Source organism: Crocuta crocuta, unplaced genomic scaffold, assembly GCF_008692635.1.
Source record: "Crocuta crocuta isolate KB4526 unplaced genomic scaffold, BGI_CrCroc_1.0 scaffold165, whole genome shotgun sequence".
Taxonomy (NCBI): domain Eukaryota; kingdom Metazoa; phylum Chordata; class Mammalia; order Carnivora; family Hyaenidae; genus Crocuta; species Crocuta crocuta.
In genome coordinates, this window is record NW_027530502.1 from 2,639,734 (window position 1) to 2,655,551 (window position 15,818).

Here is a 15,818-nt window from a genome sequence, read left to right on the forward strand (position 1 = left end):
GGGGAAAAACTGAGAGCTTTCCCCCTGAGATCAGGAACCCGACAGGGATGTCCACTCTCACCACTGTTGTTTAACATAGTGCTGGAAGTCCTAGCATCAGCCATCAGCCAACAAAAGGAAATCAAAGGCATCAGAATTGGCAAAGAGGAAGTTAATCTTTCNCACTTTTCACAGACGACATGATACTCTACATAGAAAACCCGACAGGCTCCACCAGAAGCCTACTAGAACTGATCCATAAATTCGGCCAAGTTGCCAGAGTACAAAATCAATATACAGAAATCGGTTGCATTTTTATATGCCAATAATGAAGCAACAGAAAGAGAAGTCAAGAAATGGATCCCATTCACAATTGCACAAAAAAACCATAAAATACCTAGGAATAAACCTAACCAAAGATGTAAAAGATCTGTATGATGAAAAATATAGAAAACTTATGAAGGAAATTGAAGAAGACACAAAGAAATGGAAAAACATTCCATGCTCATGGGTCAGAAGAATAAATATTGTTAAAATGTCATTACTACCCAAAGCAATGTATACCTTCAATGCAATCCCAATGAAAATTACACCAGCATTCTTCTCAAAACTAGAACAAACTATCCTAAAATTTGTATGGAACCACAAAAGACCCCGAACTAGCCAAAGTAATATTGAAGGAGAAAACCAAAACGGGAAGAATCACCATCCCAGACTTTAGCCTCTACTACAAAGCTGTCATCATCAAGACAGTATGGTATTGGCACAAAAATAGACACATAGACCAATGGAATAGAATAGAGAACTCAGAATTGGACCCACACATGTATGGCCAACTATTCTTTGACACAGTGGGAAAGGGTATCCAATGGAAAAAAGACAGCCTCTTTAACAGATGGTGCTGGGAGAACTGGACAGCAACATGCAGAAGAATGAAACTGGATCACTGTCTCACACCATACACAAAAATACACTCAAAATGGATAAAGGACCTGAATGTGAGACAGGAAACCATCAAAATCCTAGAGGAGAAAGCAGGAAACAAGCTCCTTGACCTTAACCACAGCAGTTTCTTACTCGACACATCCCCAAAGGCAAGGGAATCAAGAGCAAAAATGAACTATTGGGACCTCATCAAGATAAAAAACTTCTGCACGACAAAGGAAACAATCCATAAAACTAATAGACAACTGATGGAATGGGAAGAGATAGTTGCAAATGACACATCAGATAAAGGGCTAGTATCCAAGATCTGTAAGGAACTCACCAAACTCCACACCTGAAAAACAAATAATCCAGTGAAGAAATGGGCAGAAGATATGAACAGACACTTCTCCAAAGAGGACATCCAGATGGCCAACAGACACATGAAACGATGCTCAGCGTCCCTCATCATCAGGGAAATGCAGATCAAAACCACACTGAGATACCACCTCACGCCAGTCAAAGTGGCTAAAATGAACAAATCAGGAGACGCTAGATGCTGGCAAGGATGTGGAGAAATGGGCACCCTCCTACACTGTTGGTGGGAATGTAAACTGGTGCAGCCTCTCTGGAAAACAGTGTGGAGGTTCCTCAAAAATTTAACAATAAAGCACCCCTATGACCCAGCAATAGCACTGATAGTAATTTACCCAATGGATATAGGAGTGCTGATGCATAGGGGCACATGGACCCCAATGTTCATAGTAGCACTCTCAACAATAGCCAAAACATGGAAAGAGCCTAAGTATCCATCAACTGACAAATGGATCAAGAACATGTGGTTCATCTATACATTGGAATACTACATAGCAATGAGAAAGAAGGAAACCTGGCCATGTGTAGCAACATGGATGGAGCTTGAGGGTGTTATGCTGAGTGAAATAAGTCAGGCAGAGAAAGACAGATACCCTATTTGCACGTATAAGTGGATTAGGAGGAACTTACGGAGGACCATGGGGGAGAAGAAGGGGAAAAATAGTTGGGGAGAGGGAGGTAGGCAAACTATGAGAGACTCTTGAATGCCAAGAACAAACTGATGGCTGATGAGGGTGGGGGAGAGGGGAAAGGGGGTGATGGGCATGAAGGAGGGCACTTGTTCGGATGAGCACTTGTTGTTATATGGAAACCAACTTGACAATAAACTACTTAAGAAAAAAACCAAAAAGACCCCAAACAACCAACCCATTAAAAATGGTTAAAAATGGGGCGCCTGGGTGGCTTAGTCGGTTAAGTGTCCGACTTTCGCTTAGGTCATGATCTCGCGGTTCGTGGGTTCGAGCCCCGCGTTGGGCTCTGTGCTGGCTGCCAGCTCAGAGCCTGGAGCCTGTTTCAGTCTGTGACTCCCTCTCTCTCTGGCCCTCCCCTGCTCACTCTGTCTCTCTTTCTCTCCTAGAAATAAATAAAAAAAATTTTTAAAAAATGGTTAAAAATAAGGTAATATTTTAAATATGGGAAACTTATAATAAAAAAACTAAAGAAAAATTTGTATGTATTTATACAAATGTCTTTATATCTTTGTGTATATACGTGAATATGTAAAAATACATATTTGTAATCATTATGTATTTACAACTGTATACTTTGCTTAGTCTTAGCGTCTAATAAACCTGTTCAGTATTTTAACAATGTAAAAAAATTTACTATTTTTTTATTTTAATTATTTAAGGAAAGATTAGTCATTGTAGAAAACACAAGTCTTTTTTTTTAGAAAAAGAAATATCAATTGATTCTACTGGAGAAAAAACAATTTGGGGACACATCCTTATTTTTCTCATGCTATTCTATCTTTATGTGTATATGAATCTATATACCTGTAACTACATCCACATTTACTTATAACTTTTTAATACAGTTTCTTGTCAGATTGTCTTCCAAACAACACTCAGTGCTCATCCCAACAAGTGCCCTCCTCAACGCCCATCACCCATTTTCCCCTCTTGCCACTCTCCCCCTCAACCCTTAGTTTGTTCTCTCTGTATTAAAGAGTCTTTTATGGTTTGCCTCCCTCCTTCCTTCTCTGTTTGTAACTTTGAAACTTAACAGAAGACCATGGGGGAGGGGGAGGGGAAAACGTTATAGTTTTGATTATAACAAATCTTGAACCATACCATGTAGTTTTATACTTGCTATTTTCATTTCTCCATATGTTACACATTTCATTTTATTTTATGCTAGTATCATTATTCTATATATTCTATCTATATAGGACATCATCATTTTGATGTTCGATAAATTATCATTGGAGATTATTTTCACTATTAAAATGAACACTAATGTTAGTGAACATACTTAGTCATACAGTTTTATATTTTTTAGGATTAATTCTCAAAGATAAATTTGCTGGCTCATAAAATGTATATATTGTAGCAGAGATTGCTAGTCATCTCCCAAATCTCTTCTCTGCTTCCTAGGGGCCAGGCACCTCACTTCCCAGCTTCACCTGCAGTTGGGTGTGGCCATGTGGCTGAGTCCTAGCCAGTGGCATAGAAGAGTCTTTTGTGCCATTTCTGGACTAAGATAATTAACAAGCAGATTTACTTCCTCCAGGTCCTCTTTCCTTTGGGCTGCCAGGAGGCAATAGAGGGAGAGGTCTGGAGAACCGAAGAAATGTGTGTCCCTTAGCCATTCTGTGGAGCAAGCAACCCTTTAACGGAACCAGGAACATTCATCTCAAGGGTTGGTAGAGTGAAAGATATTTGTCTTGAGCCATTATATATTTAGGATCTTTTAAAAAATACTATTTTATGCTAAGCAATACACTTGCTTTTAGAAGCTTTGATACATATTGTTAAATTACATTTCTCAAAGTCTAAGCAGTAAGCGTATCCCTGCTGCTTTCTTTAAAAAAATTCTTTTTGTTTGAGTGTCATTGATACACAATATTACATTAGTCTCAGGTGTATAACATAGTGATTTGATGAGTTTATACATTATGTTGTGCTCATCAAAAGTGTAGCTACTATCTCACCATACAACACTATTACAGAATCATTGACTGTATTCCTTATGCTGTGTCTTTTATTCCCCTGACTTACTCATTCCATACTTGGAAGTCTGTATCCCCCACCCTCTTTCACCCATTTTGCCCACCACGCACACTTTCCCAGCAACCATTCATTTGTTCTCTGTATTTACAGGTCTGATTCTGCTTTTTGTTTGTTGGAGGGTTTTTGTTTGTTTTAGATTCCACATATGCTCTCTAACCAAAATTATACTCAAAAGTTTACAGTCAACTTCAATATTTACTAGAAAAGTTCTGGTAATACTTTCTAGAGATTCTCCTACATTTATTCTTCCATATGACCATTATAATAATGTTGCCAATTTTTCTAAAAAGGTTTAAAGGATCTGGTTAAGTCTGCAACTGTTGTAAAATTAGTAATTTCAGCATTCTTTCATCATTGAACCTTACATATATTTCTAATTATTTTTATGTGGCTGTAATAAACTGTTTTGCATGTATAGATTTGCAAAGTTAAATTATTTTCTTACATGAATTTCTTGGAAATATGGGAATTCAGAGAACTGGTACCAATAAATCTCCAATTGTTCTTGAAGATCGTAGTTTGCCTTTCATAAAAAATATGTAAAGCGAGTTTTATCAGAGTAAGCCAGTTTGACCCCAAAGTCACTACTGCTTTGATACTAACATTAGATTTTTTCAAAATATAGAAAATAAAATGTTACCTTACTTTTAATTTAATTGCATTTCTTCTGTATCAAAATTGAAGTTTATATGAGCTTCTAGGTGGGTTCAAATTACTTTATGTAAATTATTTATTATCTTTGTTCACTTATCTGTTAGGGTCTTGATTTGAATAAATTGTATTACAGATGGATCATCCTTCTAGCAATCTGTACTTAATTAAATTTTCTAAGATTTGTTTTTACTTAATTCAACAACCCATCAGGAACTAGACTGATATAGAGTATGGGAGCTGTGTATCTAAGTTAGTTTTTCCACAAATTCTAATTCATGATTCTCATTTATTAATTTTCTTGTCACTGCTATTTCCAGATGTTACCTATGTCAAATAAAACTGTTAAAGTTTCTTTCAGTAATTTTCACTATGTTCTATTTATCTTCATGAAACTTATTTTTGTTGTAGTAGTATACTGTTTTATCACTGTTGTAAAATGTGACTTGATATTTGATTAGGTTGGCAGCCTTCTTAGTTTTTCTACTAAAAATATTTTTTATAATCTCCTTTTTTTCTTTTTTTGCTATTTAAAAAAGTTTTGTTAAATGACAAAAAACAATTGGGAGCTCTTTCATTTAATGGGCATTGTATCAACTCCACAGAGCAACTTATGTAAAAGCATCTTTTAAAAAGTATTCGTCAGTAAGTCACTATATCCATGGTGGAGGAATTATAAAATGCTCAAGTATTTTGCTTAAAAATAGTGGGGTTTTTTGTGGAAACTAATTTGACAATAAACTATTTGTAAAAAAAAAAAAAAAAAGATGAGAAAGAAACTTAAAAAAAAATAGTGGGTTTTTCTCTTGTTATTGAAGTATAATAGACATAACATTCTGTGTTTCAGATGTATAACCTAATGATTTTATATCTGTCCATATTGCAAAATGATCGCTGTAAGTCCAGGTAACATCCATCACTCCCCTATGAAGTTACAAAATTATTTTTCTTGTGATGAAAACTTTGAAGATCCATTCTCTTTACTACTTTCAAATATGCAATATGGTATTATTAACTATAGTCCCTATGCTGCACATTACATCTACATGACTTACTCATTTTATAACTAAAAATTTATACCTTTTGACACCCTCTTCTCCCATTTTGCTCACCTTCCATCCCCCACCTCAAGCAACCACCAATCTCTTCTCTGTGTTCATGAGCTTGATATTCTTTGTTTTGGTTTGAAAAACAAGTATTTTTAAAAGAGAATGAAGAAACATGTAATTATTGCTTAAAATAAAATTAAAATAGTATTATATGAAAGGATCTCCTTTATTTTTAAATCCAAACATATATACACATTGCAGGGATTTTGCCCTTACTTGAAATATCACCAGATATATGCCTATCTTCCCTGATAATGTCACTGTCTTACATTCTGTATTTCCTCTCATATGGAAGTCCAGAAACCTTCAAGAAGATTTGATACAATGTCTTAAAAGCTCAAGGGTTAACATGAAATGTTTGAAATTGCAAGAAGTCAGGAAAAGCAGCCTTTTGTTTTTTTTTTTTTTTTAGGAATGGAACTATATTTATATGTGGAAGTTAATTAGATATTATGCCTTATAACCAATATGGTCTAATTCATAATGAAAGTATTTTATGAAAAAATAAAGATTAAAATTTTCATTAAGAACTTTTGTGTTGGCAGTTTGCCTGTGCAGTTGATTTGCATAAAGCATGATTAATGATAACTAAAGAAATAGTCTAACAGGTAGAGGAAAATGAAAAATTATCCCGATGAAAGAACATTTTCTGGAGTAAGCATTTCAACAACAGAAACCCCAATTCATTGGATTCATTGGAAATCTGTGACATGACATAACTCTGTGAAATGGTAATAAGATAAACTTAGTAGCCAGTGCTCATTAGTTTAACTTGTTTACCTCTGGCATGAGATTTCTAAGACAGAGGCTGGTAGTTCTGATTCTTTCTAAAAACTGCACAAAAGTCACAGGCAAGTAACCAGTTCAGCACAATTTGACAGCACAAATGCAAACATTACAAACCAATTCATGTGCAAATAACTGAAAATGTGAAAATAAATGTAGTAAAAACCTGTGTCTTCTGGTATATTATTACTAAATTGCTAGATTACATTCTCATAGACACATTTGAGAAGACCAGATCCAGTTTACAACTCACACAGAACTATTGATGTGGCCTCTGACATAAAGGTTTTCATATATCCTTCATATAATAGTCCCATATAATAACCCCAGGTCATGTGATATAAAAGATTAACACAAGAGTCCATCTTCTGAATATAAAATATAATAAATACTGTTAATGTAAAATAATGTTAATAAAATGTGGAACTTACATGTGGAAGGAATGCATGGTAGAGCTCATTTATTTCAACTATAGCTCTTGACACAGGCTATAGTGGTTCAATGCAATCTTTATTCTGGTTGAGTGACTATGGATTTTTTATAATTATGAGGAGAAAGCTGTGACATATTTTAGCATTTTTTTACTTGTAATAAGGGTAGGCTTCATGGACATGAGACCTGGGTGGTTGCACAAGTTTCCCTACTGTGAAAGGACCCACACTTGGTTTAATGTTCTGAAGTTGATAATACCAGGATACTAATAATATTTGACTAAGAGTTCCTCCTTTTCATTTTGCACTGAGCCCTTCCAATTATGGAGCTGTGATCAAATAATCGCTTGTATTAAGATTATCAGTTACCTTAGTCCAAGAAAACTTCAGTCTTTTGCAAAAATATATTATTTATTATTCCTTCTATACTTTCTTATCCTTAAAACTAACAAACAAATTATCAAGGGTAGACTGGTATGGTTTTCTACTGGTCATATGTCTTTTAATTTAATTTTTTCCTTGATAAAGTGTAATTTTTTTAAGTTTTTATTTAAATTCCAGTTAGTTAGCATGCAGTATGATATTAGTTTCAGGTGTACAATTTAATGATCCAACACTTCCATACATCACCCGGTGCTCTTCACAACAAGTGCCTTCCTTCATCCCCATCACCAGTTTTCGATGACAACTCATGCATTTCTTTTCCTTTTAGAAACTGTGTGAATGCTGTTGCAACTGAAAGCCATATTAGACAATCTCCTATTTCACCCTAAAACATAAAAAAAAAACCCACAGTAAGTACCCTTATCTGCTTTCCCTAGATCCAGTGGTTGTTGCCATTGTACACCCTTTCTCTCTCTATTCATGCAAGCACACACATTTTTCTTATGAATCACTTGAAAATAAGTCACAGCCATTTTGACATTTCATCCTGAAATAATTCAGCTTGTGTCTCCTAAAAACATTCTCCTGTATAACCTTGGTACCACCCACGATATTTTAACTTGATCCAATAATATTATCTGATATTATTCCAATGTAAATTTCTCTCATCCTGACGAATCTTTTATAGATTTTTTTAAACCAACATCCAATCCAGAGTCAGGCATTCCTCTTGGTTCTCATGCTTCTAATTTAGCAAAAACATCTGTATTTGCTCTTTTTCCTCCAGAGAATTTTCAACTTGATGAAAGCGGGAGCCCCTGTGGCTTATCCTTCTTTGATCGTCCAAGGAGGCTGAGTGATATGGGATAAAAGACAATGTAGTGTAAAGAGTCTAGGCTTTAAGTAATATGTGCATGAATCCCAGCTGTACTCTTCATCCTGTGACCTTAGATATTCTCTTTAAATTCTCTGTGCCTCAGTCTCCTTCTCTCAGAAACAATAACCATATTACCTACAGTAAAGCCATTGTTGTAAAGATGAAATGATATAATGAATGTAAAATACCTGGCATGTGGATGGCCCTTCATAAATATTTCCTCTTTCCATCCTTCCCCCAGTGTGTGCTGAGAGTGAGGCTCACCGCCCCCCTCCCCCCCAATATGTAAGGTGAGATTGAAAGAAAGAAAAAAAGGAAATGTACTATCTGGAGGTTTTGAAAACCTTTTTGTCTTGTATCATCTCCAAAGTGCTAACAGATTTGATAGTATTTCAAGTATACTGAGATTCACTTTAAATGTCAAAGGTATATACAGTAAGGTTGTATTTTGAAAGTGTGGCACCTGGACATCAGAAACCGTAAAGTTTAGAAAAAGCACCTATGTTTAAGTGAATGGTTCCTGCCCCTGAATGGGACATGGCAAACTCCACAAAAAGCATAAGAGGATCAGAGCTACAATGAATTACCCTCCCATCCTTCCAGACTTTACTGGGATTCTGAATGCCTACAGATGTGATGATGACCACCTTTCTTGGCATTTGCTGGCAGCAAGACTCCCTTCTCTCTCCAATTTTGTCAAACTGGACCAAACCTTTGGGAATAGAGAAATGAGAACTCCAAAATGCTATGTGAACAGCAGAGACTCTGGGCTCCCTTTCTTTTTGATTCTGTCATCTGAAGTTGTTCTTCAGCTCCTGTGCTTCTGGGGTTCTTCCTTGAGGAGGAAGAGTGTGGAATGGGACTGGGTACCCTACAGAGGGAGACTATGCATAGGTGTTCTTTGATTGGTTATGAGTTTCTGAATTTTAATGGGAATGCGATGTCTTTCTTCTGATGGCTCAGGACAACAGCAGCCAGCATCAGTGGTTTCTCTATGCTGTTGTTTTAATTAATTGAACTGAAACTTTCTTTTTTTAATTTGAAGGCATATCTTGAAAATACTTTTTAAATAAATCTATGAGGTCAGTTTGATTTCTTATGTTTTGCCCTATATTCTCATGCGTCACAGTATATATGTAGCTCTCTGACTTACGGGTGTCTTTTTGCAAAATTAGTTACTGAATCTAAGTCTGAGGGAATCTTACCCTAATTTGTTTGCTTGGCTTTGATTAAATCATCATCCGTGTCTTTATTATTTGAACTGCTAGAAGGCAGTACTCAAAAACAGTACAGTTTCTGCTTTGGGGACTATAGGATACTTTAATCCTCCTCAACCCACTTTTTAACTCTGTTGGGTTCATTTTGTGGGGGTACATCACTATCATAAAGATTTTAAAGATGCTGCTAAAAAAAGAATGCTCTCTCTTTCTCTCTCCACCCCCTCTCTTTCCTCCCTCCCTTCTTCTCTCTCTCTTTCTTTTTTGGTATGCTTTAATCCCAGATAGAACTTGGCATATGAAAGTTTGTATTTACTTTTAGATTTACTACTGTGAAAATACTAAGTCTCTTCATCTGTTTACCATGACTTCCTATGCTGCTGCAGGTAAATTATGCCTGTAAGAAACTAGTTTAAAACAGTTACCCTTAGTAGAAAATTTCACTAACAGTTAAAGCCTAGGAAAAGAGAGATAGGTTAAAAAAAAAAAAAGTCCATGTAATTAGGGAAGCTTGGAGTCAGGCACGTGTTAACTCTCAAACCTCTCCTTTGAGACTTTTAGTGTACTTGGCCTGGCCAGGGTTTAGCCAGTTCCCCGGGGTTGTGGCTGGAGTCTGGATCAGGTGCTGATTAGAGGCAAACACAAAGAATAACTAGTTCTGTTTGGAGACAGAAGAAGAGTTAGACATTAACTGGTTGGAAAACATTGCTTTTTCTTATTTCAAAACTTTAAACCTCTATTAAGCTAAATATTCGGGTAAAATAGAAAACACCTAAAAAAGTGAAAAAGGCCAATATGAAAGAAGAGATGCAATTAGTGAATCAATAAGACAATTTAGAATTAAAGAAATTTAGTAAAAGAAATGTCTGGGAAACAAAAATAACACAATTTGTAGCTTCATAAGACTTTCTCAAAAAGTGTTCAGCTTGAGGAATTTTAAAAATTTTATCACTTTTCATAGTCATGCTACCATGATAATTTATTTTAATAAAAATTAGAATCACTGATCTGTAGTCTCTCTTATGTACATGTATGATGGAATCAGAAAACACAGACCTGCTTCTCTTTCTGACTCTGCGGTGGTCTGGGTCAGCGAGGTGACAGCCCCTGGGTCCTAGGTTTCTATGCTACTAGCTATGTCCAGCCACAGCTGAGACAGTCCATGTTGAGTGGTGGTCACAAGGAGGAAAGTCCTCACCTACCCCATCATGCTTCTTAGACTGGGACTGAGCATGATGAATGCTTCCCTGGATAGCACAAGACATCCAGGTTTATCACTTACCTCCATTTTCACATCAGGTCCAACCTCCTTCTGAGGAGATGGTAACCATATTCTAGTCATAACCCTCATGTTAATCCACTGCCCACTCGGGATGAAGGTGAATAAAGAGAACCTGGGATCACTTCCGAGGCCCTGAGACCACAGCACTGGTTTGGATTGTTACTCTGGACACAGAGTTGCTGTCCAGTTCTCCCAGCACCTAGATGGGACTTCTTTATTGTATCTCTATATTGCCTATATCTTCTCCCAGTGAAATTTGTCTTTCTCTCATAATATGGTGCTTTTGTTGAGAATTGTCATAGTATTGAAAAAATACATTCTTTTAGTTACCAATATTTAGATACTAGGAGATTTTATATCAATATGTGGATTTCAAATTTATTTTAAAATACTACAAGAATTCTGTAAGGTCCTGCTTGAGATCTCATATACTTAAGACTCTACAGGAGCTGTGCACATGAGACGCCCATCATGGTCCCTGTTGTTTTCCATATCAACATAATTCACAGGTTCATGTTACCAGCCTAGTCCCATAGGCATCCAGTATGGGACCCTGGTCTAAGATATTCTCCATTTTTAAAGGCTTAGTTCTGCTAACCAGACCCCTTTCGGCTTAATTAACCAGTATGAGGGAAAACACATGTCTTTTGGGGATCACATAGTTAACAACGTCAAATCTCTGTCCTCCAAATAATAAATACTTTGGTGCAATTAAGTACATAGTTTCTACAATAGTTTTTCAAGAATGACAATACAATGATTAGAATGTGGGAGAAGGTAAGAGTTCAAAAGGCGTTTAATAATAGTGGAATTATTTCAGTTTAAGTAGTGGAATTAGTGAAATTTGACCAAATGTGTCTTAGAATGCAGACGTAAGAAACCTAAAATATTGCAACCCAAATTTCAGAATTTCTCATGTGTGTGTACACGCACATGTATACTCATATGGAAAAAAAAACTTATCCGTAGTTATTAGGAAGTTAAAATGTAAAACAAGTATTCATTTCCTTCCCAAATATCACTTAAGAGCTTCTGCATTGGCAAGGTACTTGTTTAGGTGTTAGAACAACAGAGTGGGCAATTAGAGGCATTCCTTGCTTTCAGAGTTGTCACTCAAGGATGAGAACTAATCAATACCTAAATATACAATAAAAATATGAAAGCATCTCCCAGTTTAAGGTGTTAAAAATAGATTCTTTTAGTAATCAAAACAGTGTGGTATTGGTGAAAGGGTAGACAAATAGATAAACAGAACAGACTAGAAAAACAAGACATTGACCCAAGCTATATAGTCAACTAATTTTTGACAAAGTAGCAAAGACAATTTAATTCTTTTTAACAACTGGTGTTGCAACGGACATCGATATGCAAAACAGAAACATGAGTCTAGACAAAGACCTACCCCTTTCACAAAAAGACACTTAAGATGGATCATGGGCCATGACGTAAAGTGTCAAAACCATAAAACTGCTGGAAAATGACATAGGAGAAAATCTAGGTGACTTTAGGTTTGGTGGTGACTTTTAGGTACATCACTAAAAGCACAATCCATGAAAGAAAAAATAAATTAGACGATATTAAAATTAATAATGTCTGTTCTGCCAAAGATACTATTGAGAAATGGCTAGGAGAGCCACATATTTTTTAAGAGAGTGTGTGTGTGCAGAGTAGGGGAGGAGCAGAGAGAGAGAGGGGGAGAGAGAAAGAATCCCAAGAAGGCTCCTGTCAGCACTGAGCCCAACATGGGGCTTGAACCCATGAACTGTGAGATCATGACCTGAACCAAAATCAAGAGTTTGATGCTCAACCGCTGAGCCACACAGGCATCCCAAAAAGCCACATACTGGGAGGAAACATTTGTAAACACATATCTCATAAAGGAGTGGTATCCAAAGTATACAAAGAATTTTTAAAACTTAATAAGAAAGTAAGCAACCCAATTAAAAACATGGGCAAATGATGTGAATAGACCCCTAATCAGAGAAGATATACAGATGGCAAATAAGCATATATGAAAAGGTGCTCAACATCATAAGTCATTAAAGAACTGTAAATTAAAACAATCATGAAATACTACCATATACCTGTCAGCGTGGTGGAAACTCAAAACGGTTGACAATAAATACCGAATGCTGGGGAGGATGTGGAGCACCATACCTGTCATCCGTTGTTACTGGCAATGCTAGATGTTGCAGCCATCCTGGAAGACAGTTGGGAAGTTTCTTACAAAACAGAACATAAGATCCAGCAGTTGGATCCCTTGGTGTTTGTTTATTCAAAGGAGCTGAAAAGTTACTCCACACAGATACCTGCACATAAATGTTTATGGCAGCTTAATTCATAATTGCCCAAACCTGGAGGCAAGCAAGATGTCCTTCAACAGACGAAAGGATAAACAGACTGTGGCACATCTATACAATGCGTATCAGTTTCCTCAAACTGTTAGAACAAAGTCTAGCACACTGGGTTGCTTCAACAAGAATTGTGGGGCGCCTGGGTGGCTTAGTCAGTTAAGCATCCGACTTTCGCTTAGGTCATGATCTCACGGTTTGTGGGTTCGAGCCCCGCGATGGGCTCTGAGCTGACTGCCAGCTCAGAGCCTGGAGCCTGTTTCAGTCTGTGACTCCCTCTCTCTGACCCTCCCCTGCTGACGCTGTCTCTCTCCTAGAAATAAATAAAAAACATTAAAAAAAAAAAAAAAGAATTGTCCCTCAGTCCTGAAGCCTGGTAGTTTGAAATCAAGATGTTGGCCCAGTTGGTTACTTTGGAGGGCTGCAAGGGAGAATCCACTCCATGTGTCTCTCCTTGCTGGTGGCGTGCTGGTGGCTTTGCATTCTTTGGCCTGTGGAAGCATAATTCCAGTATCTACATGGCAGTCTCCCTGTGCTTCTCTCTCTGTGTCCAAATTTCCCCTTTTTAATAAGAACATAGTCATATTGTGGTGGGGCCCACCCTCACGATCTCATGTTAACTTGATCCTCTGCAAGACCCTCTTTCCACATAACGCCACATGCACAGGGAATCAGGACTTAAGTATTTGAGGGGAGAGATACCATTCAACTCATATTGGAATACTGTTAAAATAGTCCATGATTCCAGCAATAAAAATAAATGAGATAGGACATGATCTGTGTTTTAAAAATATCACTGGGGTTGTTGGGTGCAGAGAATCTATTATGTATGAAGGCAACACCGAAGTAGGGAGGTTGGTTAGGAGCTTACTGCAGTAGTCCGAGCAAGAGGTGGTGATGGTTTGGACTAAGGTTGAGCAGCAGATATGGAAATAAGGGGATCGATTTGAGCCGTGTTTGATAAAGGAGGACTTCTCACTCTGTCAACCATCTATGACACAGCCATGAATCTGGAAATATGTGGAAATGTCAAATTGATCATAGGGTGAAATCCATGCCCTTTGCCCTTCACATCTCCTTCCATGGAATGAAAACTCATCAGATCAATATTACTTTAATAGAAATGGGCCTCGAAAAATTGCACATAATGTTTGTTGTAATAGAATTTGACCTGTATCTAAAATTCATTTACCATAGGCTTATTTTAAAGTGTTTTGCTTTCCTTTCACTTTCTCTGAAAATTTTTAATTACCGAAGTTGGAAAGAAAGTGCCTCATTTAGCAAAGAGAGAAGTTAATACAACTGAGCAACTTTGTGTCTGTAGCAACTCTGCAAATAAAATCACTTACGTTTCTGTTAATTACATTGGGCAAACTACATCTAAAATACAGGCCATTCACATTCTGTGTCTACTTATCTCTCTGCCCCTCCCTAGCTCGTGCTCCGTCTGTCTCTGTCTCAAAAATAGATAAATGTTAAAAGAATTTTTTAAATAAAAATAAAAAATAAAATAAAATACAGGCCAGCAGTGATGGGGAGTTGCTGAATATGATGGCATCACACAGATATCAATCACAACCTGGCAAGGAAAAGAAGGCAACTGATTTTGTGATTGTTGTTTATTTTAAAAACTATTCTTAAAATTGGCTGAAAGTAACAAATGTGCCAATATTTGACTTGATATTTTAAGATGGATGACAAAATTAGAAAGCAAAAACAGAACAACCATAATTGATTAAAAATATGGCAAATAACAGAACAGGTATCATTCACTTTATTATTATTTTTTAAGTGTGCATTTATTTTTGAGAGAGAGACAGAGTGTGAGCAGGGGAAGGCAGAGAGAGGGAGACACAGAATTTGTAGCAGGCTCCAGGCTCTGAGTCATCAGCACAAAGCCTGATGCGGGGTTCGGACCCACCAAGAGCTCATGACTTGAGGCAAAGTTGGATGCTTAACCGACTGAGTCACCCAGGTGTTCCAGTATCATTGGTTTTTAAAGAAGAACACAAAAGTTAAATAATTTTAAAAAAAATTAGGAAAATTATTAGTCTTTGAAATATTACTGAAAAAGGGATTACTTTGTTTCCTATGGGAAAACTCAAATGCACACAGTATTAACAGTCAAATGAACAAGAATGTTAAGATAGCTAACAAATACTTTGAATAAAAAAAAAATCATACAATAGGATGGTATATGTGAATTGTATACTTTTTGATTACTTGTCAATTCTTTCATTTTGAGTTTACCTGATCCTTAGTAATTAAACATTACTAGGGATTAAATTTGCCTAATGAAGAAGAGATAGTATCCTTGGAACTGTTATTCACAGCATGTGACGTCATTCATTTTTCTAGTCCATTCCAGGATGCTTACACTTAGGCAATACTTACATTTATGAAGAGTGAAATAGTAGTTATAGACTAAGCTGCACTATCTCCTTTTAAAATTTCACTTCATTTTTTGGCAAAGCTTTTGTCTGATTTTGAAATTTTGCTATTTGCAAATACATTGTTTTCTTTGTATAGAATGTACCTACTGTCTATACATGAGTAATATTATTCTCAGCTTCAGGAAACATTTCACAGCTCTAAGTTCAACAAACACCACATTGTTAAGCACATCAGTCTTAATAGAAAGGAAAATGTCGATATGTTGTATCTATTGTCACTGCTCTATAATTTTTTATTTCAGACATTCTTACCAACAAGATAGTTAT